Source organism: Thalassophryne amazonica, chromosome 2 (assembly GCF_902500255.1).
Source record: "Thalassophryne amazonica chromosome 2, fThaAma1.1, whole genome shotgun sequence".
Lineage (NCBI taxonomy): Eukaryota > Metazoa > Chordata > Actinopteri > Batrachoidiformes > Batrachoididae > Thalassophryne > Thalassophryne amazonica.
Window position 1 is genome coordinate 45929776 of NC_047104.1, and position 12917 is coordinate 45942692.

Genomic DNA, 12917 nt, shown 5'->3' on the forward strand with positions numbered 1-12917 from the left:
ATAAATTCCTGTATGATTCTGTTTGCAAATCAAGTGTTTCATTTTTTCAGAGAATACAGTAATTACACTAACTGTTATTTGAATTTACAATTAATATAATGGCAAGATCTTCACCTTGTAGGTGTAGGTGGCGCTACTGCCACCAGGTTTTGCCATCTGTAATATATTTTCTGCAATCTTTTTTTTTTTTTTTACAGCTATGACAATAATAATGACTTATGCTTGAATTTACAATGAATGTAATGCAGTGGTGGTTTTTAGTATGGGCCGTACGGAAAAACAAAAATAATAATAATCTTCACCGCAAAATGGTTTTCTTGTCACTGTGTGGAATTAGAAAGTTGGCGCTCCCTGCAGGCAGCTGCAGGCGCCCTGCTTGCTCTCAGAGTTCACAGAAGCAGTGAGAAGGTGAAAGAAACAGGGAGGGTTCACCTCTTTGTAATGGAAGGGACAAGGCGGGGGTGATTCATGGGCTAAAGTCAGTTATACACCTCGACTTTCTTCCAAATAACACACATTCATAATATTATAAATACAGGTCTATAATTACTGCACATTTTTCTGAATTGTGTGAAATGTCCTGCCACACACAGAAAGGATTCAACTGCATCCCGAGTTGGGTGCAGCCGAATCCTCTCCGTGTGTGTTAGAGGTGGGCAATACCAGGAATTTTGGTATTGATCCGATACCACGTAAATACAGGCCCAGTATCGCCAATATCAATACTGATACCAATACCGATACTTTTTCATATTTAACCTTCATAGATCAAAAGGATCCAAAAGACCTAGGAGAGAATTTTGTCAAACATTGTATGTGACAACAAAATACTTTATTATAACAAGCAACATTTTTGTTTTAAAAAAATATCACTCAACACAACTTAAAACAAAATCTCTTGAGGTAGAGGGCTGACAAACCACAATACAAGGGTGCGCTGCTCCATGTTGTGTGACACAGCACAGCGCTGCTCTTACAGACAGAGAGTAAACTTTGATGAATCTGCGTGCGCAGCAGTCAATGTGTGCAGGAGAGAAAAAAGCTTGAGTATCGATCTTTTTACACGAAGATCGTTCAATATCAATACCAGTGTTGGTATCGATATTATCAATATTAGGATCGATCCGCCCACCTCTAGTGTGTGGCAGGAACCACAGGACAGGTGCTCTCCTGCCGTGCGGTCCACGGACCATCAGCAAAAACGAGGCAGGCAGCCTTTGAAAGCAGACAGACAAGGTTTAAGAACGGGTTTGAATGTCACCGGAGAAAACAAACTGCCCACTCTCAGAAAAAAAAAAAAATTGTAAAAAGGAGAGCCTGCCTATAGAGCATGAGGTGGGGTACACCCAGGACAGGATGCCAGTCTGTCACAGGGCCACAAACAGACAAACAAACACATTCATACCCACTCGCACACCTACGGACAATTAAAGATTCCAGTCCATCTAACTCGCAAGTCTTTGGATGTGGGAGGAAACCGGAGCACCGGAGGAAACCCACGCAAATACGGGGAGAACATGCAAACTCCTAGAAAGGCCACAGGCAGGAATTGAACCCATGACCTTCTCGTTGTGAGGCAACATTGCTAACCACAAAGCCACCGTGCTGCCACTACATTAGTAAAGCAATATTTAATTCTAATGATATTTAATAACTTTGAAATTATAGGGCACCACCTATTTAAAGCATAGGTACTTAGGTACTTACATAGGTACAATAATCATTGATCAGTCTCAAATCTAAAAATCATAACTTCTACGATACAATTGACCAACAGTGTTTCCACCTGAACACAATAAAAACCCACGGCAGGAATATTTACACATATACAAAGAAATGAACAGTTTACTGACATTTTGAGTATATGAACAATGATTAAATAGTTTTATTATGGACACATTTTGTTCCTCATGAGACGCTGAAAGACAGCATTGAAATAAAGTTTAAGAAATTAAGTAAATAAATCTGATTTGAAGTTAGTGATGAATTTAGTGATGTCCCTAATTACAGCCCTCTTAACCCCCTGCCACTTTAAGCAATTTTTTGATGTAGATGGAAATTAATATTCAAAGTTTTCAGCTAGTTGACAGTAGGGCTGTACAATATGGCCTAATTATTGTATCTCAATACTGTCATAGCAATATGATATACAATATGACTATGATTTCACACAAATTGCAGCAACAGTGAAAATTAAACATTCTTAAACAAAACAGTAGTAATACCACACTCATTTTGCACTCATCATAAGGTTTGGATACTCTGCCGTCCAAAAGTATTGGAACACTTGGTAATTCACACATTTTAATTTGTTTATGCCATTTCAAATACAAGAAATAAAAATATAAAGAATAAAAATTTCTAAAATTATCTTCCTCAAACTCAAACTGAAAGCAAATCGCTAAAACTCGACAATATCTGTAAATAATAATCAGTTTTATTGCCACTTTTCTTCAGACAAGTCAGGGGATGGAAGCATGAACATTTCCAACTCACTGAATATGTCTTGGACTTTATTTACATCAATTATGAAGAAATACAAAAGTTTCTTTCACCAAAACATCAAAGGCTTACATCAGATGCAAGCCTAGATTACCTTTCTGGTAAATTGTAGCTAACGTTCAGGTCTTCTTTTTAAGAAAATCCTCCTCTACACCACAGGAAGCTGCATTTTAAATTTTAAATTAATTTATATTAAGTTGTAGACATTTGATTTCATTTTGAGTTAATTAATTGAAGATTTATTTTGAACATAACAAAAGAAAAAATAAAACAACAATGCAAAATTGAAGTTAGTTCAAAAAGAAGTGAGAAGAAGTTGAAACTTATCAAATCCCACCCCTTCTCCCTGTGTAATGATTCCTGTTTCAATATCAATTCCTGTTTCCTTAAAAATACTGCTGTTGACAATCATGATAATAATAATAATAGTAACAATCATAATGATACAATACAGTTTTAGAAAAAGACAAAAAAGAACCCAACAAAACAAACACAACAAAAAAGATAGACCCAACTAACAGTGAACATAAATAAATCCATAAAACAAATATACAAATAAATAATCAATAACAGTTTCCCGTGAATACCGAGTGACTCTCACACTTCATCCCTGTATCCCATGAAAACACATTCTTTATATTTTAGTTAGCTTTAAAACTCCAGCTTTTGCGGGCTTCTGTTATTCTTCTCTGCAAGAGTCAAGACCGAAGTCAGACTACCAAAGCAAGAAATTTAGCTGAGGAAGCTTCTGCGATTAGAAGCAAAACGTCCTTGCATCAAGCAATCCAGTCCAGTTGAAGATTCAAGCTTCTCTACTATCAGGCTGGTATGTTATTATCAAATTTACCAAAAGTTATGAAACAAAGGATGAAGCCATGTGGTAGCTTTTAGGTAACTGGGCCTGTTTTGTTGTGTGGGCCGCTGAAGAGGAGGTACTGCTGGCCCACCACCACCAGATGGCGCCCTGTTTGGAGTGCGGGCTCCAAGCACGAGAGGGCTTCGGAGCCGCTGGGAGTGACAGCTGTCACTTATCAGCACCAGCTGTCACTCATCACCATCACTATAAAGGCCGGACTGCAACTCCACCTCCTCGCCGAGAAATCAGCTACCAATCGAGGTAACCTTCTCTGCTGTGAATATGTGTAACTAAAACATTGTTCTGTGTGCAGCCGTGTTCCCGCGGGCTCTGTCAGAAGCTGGATTGGCGGATAGTGGGAGGGCGACGTTCTTCGCCTCTCACTCCATCCAGGAAAGAGACCAACAGGAGCTGCACGGGTGAAATTGTTTCTGGAGGTGGAGGTTCTCCCTACCGGAGGAACTAATCAAGGGACAATTACTGGGTGTGTCTTCACACACCCACCATTAACTGTTTCTGTTTCTGCCAGCAGTACCTGGTCTGACAGCTGGAGACGGTGGCCACCTGGGACTCGGGACTTGGTGGCTCCGGTGTTCTTCAGATCCGCTGGCGGTGGAAGCCGTGTGGGATCCGGCTCTTCTTTGGACAGACGTCTTCTATCCTCGAGCCTGCCCACACGTCACCTTGTATACGATTGACTGTACTCCTCTATTGTTTTTGTCTGTATTCCGTTGTGCAATTCACAACATTAAATTGTTACTTTTTTGTTGTGTGGGCCGCCGAAGAGGAGGTACTGCTGGCTCACCACCACCGGATGGCGCCCTGCTTGGAGTGCGGGCTTCAAGCACAAGAGGGCGCCAGAACCACTGGGAGTGACAGCCGTCAATCATCCTCAACACCAGCTGTCACTCATCATCTCATCATCACCATCACCATAAAAGCCGGGCGGCGACTCCACCTCCTCTCCGAGAAATCTCTTACGATACAAGGTAATCTCTCTGCTGACTTATACGTCGAATAATAATCTGATCTGTTTTGCAGCTGTTTTTTCCTGGTGGTATTCCTTGACTGGATTTTCGGAGCTGCACGTGTGTATGATTGGAGGTGGAGGCTCTCCCTCCACAAGAATCAGTAATCAAGGTTGCTGGGTGTGAGGATTCACACTCACTACCTTCTGTTTTTTCTGCCAGCAGTACCAGGGCCGACAACGGAGGACAGAGACCACCTGGGGACTCGGGGCTTGGCGGCTTCGGTGTTCTTCAGGCCGTTGGTGGTAGAAGCGGTGTGGGTCCCGGCTCTTCGTTCATCTGAGGTCTCCTATCTTCGAGCCTGCCCGCAATCCTCTTGTGTGTGATTGGCAGTACCTTTGTTTATTTTACGTTGTGTTCTTGTGCAACATTAAATTGTTACTCCTTCCCTTATCCATTGTCCGTTCATTAGCGCCCCCTGTTGTGGGTCTGTGTCACTACACCTTCCCAACATGTTTAGCCACAAATAAAATTAAGCGCTTGGAAAAAGAGAGAAAAACAAGAAAAGTGAGAAGAGGCAAGAATCCGAAGACAGAGAGGAGGGCTCAGTTCTAAAAATTTTAAAAGGGACTCCTTGTCATAAAACTCCACCCACTTGGGTGTGTAATTTCACATCAGAACATTTCATTTCATGTGCAGGGAGACACAAATGAGTCAAATACTTAAAAACATTAACTATGTTAACACACTTTGTTCTAGGCACTTTTGAATATAAGAATATTGAAGTTCCCTAAATACAACATGAACAAACTATTGGTTAGAAACAAAAGCTTGGCAGTGAAAATGTCCTACAAATTACACTGGCCGAAATTTCACCGATGAGTATGGTTTCAGGGAAAACTTTGATGAGCTCTAAATTACCACTCTGGACAGCACAGCTGGAGGGAGTTTTTCAGGAGACATCTCCAGGTGGCCCCAGGAATTTCTAGTCAACTTGAAACATCAGGCCTTTTGGGGAAAAGAATTAATGCACTTATTAGATTACGGCTAAGTGAGGCCATGTTAGCTACAACCATCAGATGACAAAGTAAAACCTTTTAAATCATTCTAAAGTCAGTTTTTAGCAGAAACAGGGTAGTTTTAAGCAGAAACGAGGTGATAATCTATGAATGGCTGCTGATGCTCTGACATAGCACGTAAGACTCAGATGTGTTGCTATGGCAGTTTGATCACTCCCCCGTCTTTTCTTATGAAATAATGCTGAATTTATGTGGAAATTGTTGTACAAAAGCTTCAGATATCTGACACTGAGATAGATGATGACTGGAGTGCAGTTTTATACTGAACCGAGGTGATAATCAGTGAATTGCTGCTGACGTTCAGAAATAACGCATGCACAGTGAGGGCAGGGGGGACGAATTTTAGGGGAGAACTGTTCAGTCGGCGAACCGGCACTGGGGAAAGAGCGTATTGCTGAGGTCTGCATGTTTATTACAGACGTGGTCCAAGAGACTTTCTCATTTGGCAGCAACCAACTCTTCATTTCCAGCAGCAGTGGAGGCTGCCACCCAGTAGATGTAGTTGATGATGGACTGTCACCAGTCACCAATGGCCTCACACCCTTTGCTCTTTGAATCCGTGTCCAGCTTCTTTGACACACCTGCAGAAGACAACATAATGCCCTCCTCAATAATGGTGTTTGTGCATATTATAATAGATTGTACCATTTCCTTATTGGGTGTAATAATGAAATACCTTTTGCTACATGCTGGAAGCAATATGAAGTCATTGGCTTGTTCTCCCTCGTCTACTTGCCAACTTGACTATGCCGGTCTGTTACAAGGCTGCTGACATGTATTTGATGATCTCCCAGGGAAAGCCAGTGATTGCTGGAGCTCCTCCAACTCACACCAACTGCTGCTCCTCACTTCATTGATCTAGCAACATGAGAAAAACATTTAAATTAGTAACGGCTTTCTCACATATAAAAACAATGGAAACTTGTATTGTAAGTATACACATTCATATTAGCTTTTCACTTCATCATCATGTGTCATGTGTGTGTGTGTGTGTGTGTGTGTGTGTGTGTCATGTGTGTGTGTGTGTGTGTGTGTGTGTGTGTGTGTGTGTGTGTGTGTGTGTGTGTGTGTGTGTGTGTGTGTGTGTGTGTGTGTGTGTGTATATATACTCAACAAAAATATAAACGCAACACTTTTGGTTTTGCTCCCATTTTGTATGAGATGGACTCAAAGATCTAAAACTTTTTCCACATACACAATATCACCATTTCCCTCAAATATTGCTCACAAACCAGTCTAAATCTGTGATAGTGAGCACTTCTCCTTTGCTGAGATAATCCATCCCACCTCACAGGTGTGCCATACCAAGATGCTGATTAGACACCATGATTAGTGCACAGGTGTGCCTTAGACTGCCCACAATAAAAGGCCACTCTGAAAGGTGCAGTTTTATCACACAGCACAATGCCACAGATGTCGCAAGATTTGAGGGAGCGTGCAATTGGCATGCTGACAGCAGGAATGTCAACCAGAGCTGTTGCTCGTGTATTGAATGTTCATTTCTCTACCATAAGCCGTCTCCAAAGGCGTTTCAGAGAATTTGGCAGTACATCCAACCAGCCTCACAACCGCAGACCACGTGTAACCACACCAGCCCAGGACCTCCACATCCAGCATGTCCACCTCCAAGATCGTCTGAGACCAGCCACTCGGAGAGCTGCTGGAACAATCGGTTTGCATAACCAAAGAATTTCTGCACAAACTGTCAGAAATCGTCTCAGGGAAGCTCATCTGCATGCTCGTCGTCCTCATCGGGGTCTCGACCTGACTCCAGTTCGCCGTCGTAACCGACTTGAGTGGGCAAATGCTCACATTCGCTGGCGTTTGGCACATTGGAGAGGTGTTCTCTTCACGGATGATGCGAAGGAGATGTGTTGCACTGCATGAGGCAAATGGTGGTCACACCAGATACTGACTGGTATCCCCCCCCCCCCCCCCAATAAAACAAAACTGCACCTTTCAGAGTGGCCTTTTATTGTGGGCAGTCTAAGGCACACCTGTGCACTAATCATGGTGTCTAATCAGCATCTTGATATGGCACACCTGTGAGGTGGGATGGATTATCTCACCAAAGGAGAAGTGCTCACTATCACAGATTTAGACTGGTTTGTGAACAATATTTGAGGGAAATGGTGATATTGTGTATGTGGAAAAAGTTTTAGATCTTTGAGTTCATCTCATACAAAATGGGAGCAAAACCAAAAGTGTTGCGTTTATATTTTTGTTGAGTACAAGGTCTATAAGAAAAGTATCCGACATTATTTTTTTCAAAAACTATGTGGATTTGAATCATGTGTGATTGCGTCAGACAAGCTTGAACCCTCATGCGCATGCGTGAGTTTTTTCACGCCTGTCAGTTGCATCATTCGCCTGTGGGGAGGCTTTGAGTGAGCACTGGTCCACCCCTCCCGTCGGAATTCCTTTGTCTGAGAACTTCCTGAGAGACTGGTGCTTTGCTTGATCAAAATTTTTTCAGAAACTGTAAGGCACATCCAAGTGGACACCATTCAAGAAATTCAGACAGTTTTCTGTGAAAATTTTAACGGCTGATGAGAGATTAAGGAGTGATACTATCGCTTTAAGGACAGCCCACGGCACCGGACGGCACGTCGCGCCCCGAGCCGCCGTCGTCAGCCTGTTTCGAGCTGAAAACTTCCAAATTTAAGCCTCTGTTGACCCAGGACGTCGTGAGAGAGCAGAGAAGTTTCAGAAGAGGTCAGGATCAGCAGGTTATCCGGACATTCCACTGTTAAAGGAGATTTTGTAATGAAAGACATGCTGACGGATTCGCGCGTCGGCACCCAGCCGCTCATGGCGCGGCACCACAGCAAAACACCTCTGTGTTGATAACCATTCGTAAGATTCAGGCGGTTTTCGATGGCTTTCAGTTGAGTGAGTATCCGAGAAATTGTTTAACAGCTGGGCATGTTCAAACTTGTCCTGTAATGCTTCCAACGGAGGTGTTTTGCTGTGGATGATTTGAGAGGATGGGATATGCAGGGCATTATAGGTAAAAGTGATAGTAAATGTTTAAGGGCACTGATGGGCTTTCTGAGGGGAACAGGGCTTTATAATATAGTGTAGGCATTGTGTTCATCTGGATAGGTAGTTCCAACTTTGGTGCTTCTTTTATTATTATCGTTGTTATTTTTGTTTTATTGCTATTATTTTTTATGTGTACTTAACACACACCAGAATGTAACCTGAAGTATCTATACATCCATTGACACATCCAGTACACTAGGTGGCGGTATGGACCTAAGGTGATGGTTGCCACCCGCCAATCAAAGGGGCGAAGAAGAAGAAGAAGCAGAAGAAGAGCAGCAGTAGAAGTCTGTTTTGAAACGTTATCTCGTGTTTGAGCAGGGCAGACTGACTGACTGACTGACAGCTGAGCAGAGATAAATGTTTTAAAAGTGGTAAATGTTTTAAGCTAAGTGGTAAATATATCTGGCAATGTTTGCGATAGCTTGCTCACCTAGCTCGCCAACCTAACATACAAGGATATATGTCACGCATTTGAAACATAGTGAAATGATGTTGGTTGCTCAGCTTCGTAGAGGTGTGTGTGTGTATGTGTGTGTGTGTGAGAGAGAGAAACAGAGAGAGATGGTGTACCTAACTAAACAAGGTGAGGCAGACACTTTGCTAATGATTCTTCCCAACTTGTATAGAAAAAAATCTCTTCCCTACTAACACGAGACCTTCAGGTTTGTGAAAACCTGGTTCAGGATGACCTCACCAACGTGGTGCTGGCACTCAGACCAAAGTAGTGGTTGACCCCAGTGAGAGCTGTATGGCAATGCAGGCTGATGTGAGATGGCTGGTGTTTGACACAGTGGTGTCAAATGCCATGTTGACAACCTGGTCAGCACAGCACCAGTCCTGCAGCAACTTGCATGTAAACCAGGCAATGATCACTCCACATGCCTCATTGATCTGCTTCTTATACGCCGGGACACCAAGAAGCTTCAGCCGCTCTGCATCTCCGACCACCACTGGAAAACACTCCTCCACTTTGCTGAGCATCGGTGTTATCTTGCTGTCCCAGTGTAGGGTGCACAATGGACGTGGTGTCCAGTATCACCCCTTATGTTTAACAATAAAGTCAATTAAAATTTATATGTGTGTCCGACATCATCACTGCTGCACAAAACTCAGGGTAAGGCCACGTGAACTTGTCCCATTGACCTCCATTTAAATTGTCTATAGTACAAATGAATGGAGAATCTTGAAAGTTGAATTCTGAGAAATGCCCAAAGGGCAAACAAACAAGTTTTACTTTGATAACCCCATAGGACATGTTACTGTATAAAGGTTCACTGCATTCAACATTTCCAGGTCAACATTTTGGAAATTAGACTATTAATTGAACATTTTTGCAATTTCACAAACGTTTATGCATTATGTGGCAGTCCAAAATCTCAGTGGAGTGCCTCAAAACTTTGTAAAAGTCATTTTTTATGTTCATTGGAACAAATTGCAATGCCAGCCAAATTGATACTTTGAAATTAAAATTTCCCATTCAAATTTGATGCACCCTACCCCACATGGCTGCTTTTTTTTATGTCTTCGTTTTTGGCTGGCTCCTGCACCTTAATTTGAATATGTGCACAATCCCAGATTAAATAAGATATAAGTTTATCAGTATAAACAGTATAGTCATTTCTATATTGCAATTATTACATGTAAAGACAGCCTAGAACTTATGCTGTGTTCACATTACTAGCTGAAGTGACTGAATCTGACCCTTTTATGTGCCAGCAAGAGTATGTGTTTTTACAAAAAAAAAATTTCCAGCAGCTGGCAACTCTTTTTAATGTCATGAACACTGACAAAATAATAATAATAACAATAATAACATTTAAAATGAGGCTTATCTTCATAATTAACTGGTTTATTTGAGGGAGAAAAAGAATCACATTTGATTTCATTGGCATGGGAATGCTAGTAACATTTCAGTTTAGAATTTCTTTTGACCCACAGATGAAGAGCAAAAATTAGGGAGAAAAAAAAGGAAAATACTACATTATCAAATTTCTCTGAAACCTAAAACTTTAGCAGATTACTTAAGTTATTAAGTATTTATACATTTAGCCCAATATTTACAAACATCAAGCTAAATATGTATTTAGGTAAATGTTGAGATGAATATGCACCTTAATAAAAGTGCTATAGGGGAGGAGGAGGAGGAGGGAAAGACATTTAAATAAAGCTTCTAATGACAGACATTTTACATGTAAGGGCGTGTTTATTCAAATTTGCAACTCATGGATGTTTTGAGCTATTTTGTAGCCTGCAGTCTTTTATCAGTTTCAATTGAAGGGGCACTTGTAAAATAATAATGATTTTTAAAAATTGTTGTTTGTGCAAAAAAAATTTTGTGGGGGGGGCGCTCAGAGGGGGTCTTGCCCAGGGAGTAATTCAATGTAGAACCGCCACTGATGGCAAGGTTTACATCCTTCCTTGGTGAACTGATGCTGTGTGGTAAGTAAATGGAGTGGTGTCCTGAGTCCGGACCACTCTGTCCACACTCAAAAATCACCCACATCTGCACATACATCCAACTACTCACTTATCACCAAAGATAATTTCTGGCTCTGCCATTACCCCTGACCTACCAGTTTCGCCAACAACACAAATGTTGAACTCCTGTTTCCCACTGTACTCACTGTGAAAACACAAGCACCAGCACATCAACGGCAAACAGCAAATCTTACTTATGCCATGGCACATACAAATTATTTGTCTTATTCATTGCACCTTAGGGTGGTATCTCACTGGGCTGTGACAAATTGTGAACAGCATTCAAAAAGGAGTTCCTGAAATTTCGTGAAACATTTGCAGGGGTTTGCGTTCTCAAGACATGTCACAGGTGTCTTGAACTCTTATGAAATGAAGCCCCAATCACACATAGCAAGAATGAGCAGGAACCAGCCCGACACGGCAAATACTGCCGTAACGACACAGTCAGGAGGAAAAGAGGCGTGGTCAGCAGTGTCAGAATGTATCTAGATTACCTCGTCCACAGCTGCACGATGGCATCCAAAGCGCATGTAGACAACAGGTAGATGACACAGACTGCCCTCAGACGGCCATAAAAAGCGCTGAAGACTGCCCGATGTCCAAACGTCTGGATGGCAGACCAGAGTGGGAGAGAGCACTGTGTTCCTCAATTTGCACAGGACCCGCTGGTACCGAACACCAGAGTACAACCAACATATGGACCTGACTCACACCATATTCGGCACAGTGCGGTCACTCAATCATGCAATCACATCCCAGCGCTACTGACCTCACGTGCGTGTGTGCATAGAGCAGAGGTGCTGGACTGATGACATGATCTCTGGGTGTGGGTTCATAATGTGAATGAGCAGCAACGAGTGCGCCGTTGCCAGCTACTGGACACTGCTGGCAGTCGACCATGCTGTCCCATGTGTCAGACACAGGCTTTCTAGGGAACTTTCTTTTTTTGTGTGTTTTGGCTCACTTCAGCCGCACAACCCAACTCTGGACACCGCAATGGCTCTATTATCACATGGGATTTATTTTTGCGTGGTTGATTACAGCACACAGCAGCAGCAGAGGGAGGAAATTTTATCCACAGGCTGCAGTCTCGGCTCCATGTCCACCCTGCGCTGTGAAACACTCCTGGTCCACTGTTGGAGGTGAGATTCATGTTTATTAATGCTGTCACCGCCTGGCACAACAGTTCCATGTTGCATCTCCTACAGAGTTAGGTGATCATACATTACAGCGGTGAGAGTACAGAGAGGTGCAGCTGCCCGTGGTACATAAGAGATTTGTTTGAAAGTTTGCATTATTTATGTCACCCATGACACTGTACAATACAGTATCTAAAGTTGAGGACAACAAAAAGCATTATGGTCAGCGGTAGATTGTATTCCACGGAGTAACTCTAGCAGGGAACAATAATGAGATGCAGCGGGCTGGCACTCTGCTGGACACTATCCAGCTATTCAATCTGGGGAGTGCTGTGCCACCATGTTTCTTCCCCTACTCCATAGAGCCACTCTAGGCTTTTCCCTCTGTGGTTACATTCTGAGATTTCCTCACAGCCATCCTGACCACTTTGTCAGCAAGGAGCAAACGTGTTCATTTATATCACGCTTTTCCATCTGCATTAGACGCTCAAAGCACATTACACATCAATGCCTCACATTAACCCCAATATGAGGCTGCTGCCATGCAAGGCAGTGTGAGTCAAAGTTAAAATAATCACTCATTTGTGTTTTGTCACAAATTTGTCTCCAACTACTCACCAGCAATCGCAGCCCAGTGAGATACCACACTTTGGTGAAGTGTTCAATGTGCACGTTCACGTCATGACATTAAAAATGTGAATAACTGTGCAGCACTAATTCTTACATTTTCAAACAAGAAAGCAGATGGTTGAAGTGTTGACTTTAACCTTTCTTAGCTTCTCATTTACAGACTTTTAATCAAACAAATATTGTTTCCCGACAATCCCGAATCCTCTCCGGATCAAAA